The 907-nt window shown below is 44.3% G+C and overlaps 1 non-coding gene across 1 annotated transcript; it reads right to left on the reverse strand.

Annotated features, from left to right (window-relative positions):
* Nucleotides 1-330: 330 nt before the first annotated feature.
* LOC126804333 (small nucleolar RNA R71) lies at nt 331-437 on the reverse strand. The gene has a single exon (XR_007673248.1). It is a non-coding gene; the product is annotated as a small nucleolar RNA R71 (small nucleolar RNA).
* Between the last annotated feature and the right edge of the window lie 470 nt (nt 438-907).

A 907-nucleotide genomic window follows, 5' to 3' on the forward strand; every position in this document is an offset into this window, starting at 1 on the left:
ACCACCCCTGAATCACCTTCATGCATTGCTTTCACTCCACCCAATGAAGCCAACTTCTCCATTCCGGTTCAATTGCTTGGGCAGCTGCCTAAGTATTCTGGTTCCTCAATGGAAGACCCTAATGTTCACCTTAGGGAGTTCTTGGACATTTGCAAGCTCCAATCGATTCATCATCTATCTCAAGAAGGCTTGAGGTTGCTTTTGTTTCCATTTACCCTTAAGGACGATGCTAAACGTTGGTTGTACTCTCTGCCTCCGGGAATCATCACCACATGGGATGAAATGACTAGGAAGTTCTTGAAACAATTCTTCCCTGCTCAACTCACGAAAAGACTAAGAAGGGAGATTCAGAACTTCACTCAAAAGGATGGTGATTCACTCTACGAGGCATGGGAGGAATTTCAAGAACTACAAAGAAAGTGCCCTCACCATGGTATTTCGTTGGATGACTTGGTGCAATTCTTCTATGAAGGACTCGACACCATTAACAAGAGTATGGTGGATTGGGCATGTGGCTGCACATTCATGAACAAGACCAGCCAAGAAGCTTACACCTTGATTGATGACTTGGCAGACAACAATCGTCAATTTAGTTCTAAGGAAAAGAGAGGAAGCAAGAGCCGTGGAGTGTATGACGTTGATACAAGGAATCAAATGGCTACTTTAGAAAGAAAGCTTGATGTTCTAGTTAAGGCATTCAATGGTTCGACCATCAACACTCAAGCGTGTGGCATTTGTTCATTCAAGGACCACACCACCGAGAATTGTCCAAATGGTGCAATAACTGAAGAGGAGTTGAACTTCATGGGGCAACAAAGGCCTAGGTACGATCCTTACTCGAACACATACAATCCTGGACTTAGAGACCATCCCAACTTTCGCTGGAACAACAATGCTCAACCGTCCA

Source organism: Argentina anserina, unplaced genomic scaffold (genome assembly GCF_933775445.1).
Source record: "Argentina anserina unplaced genomic scaffold, drPotAnse1.1, whole genome shotgun sequence".
NCBI lineage: Eukaryota > Viridiplantae > Streptophyta > Magnoliopsida > Rosales > Rosaceae > Argentina > Argentina anserina.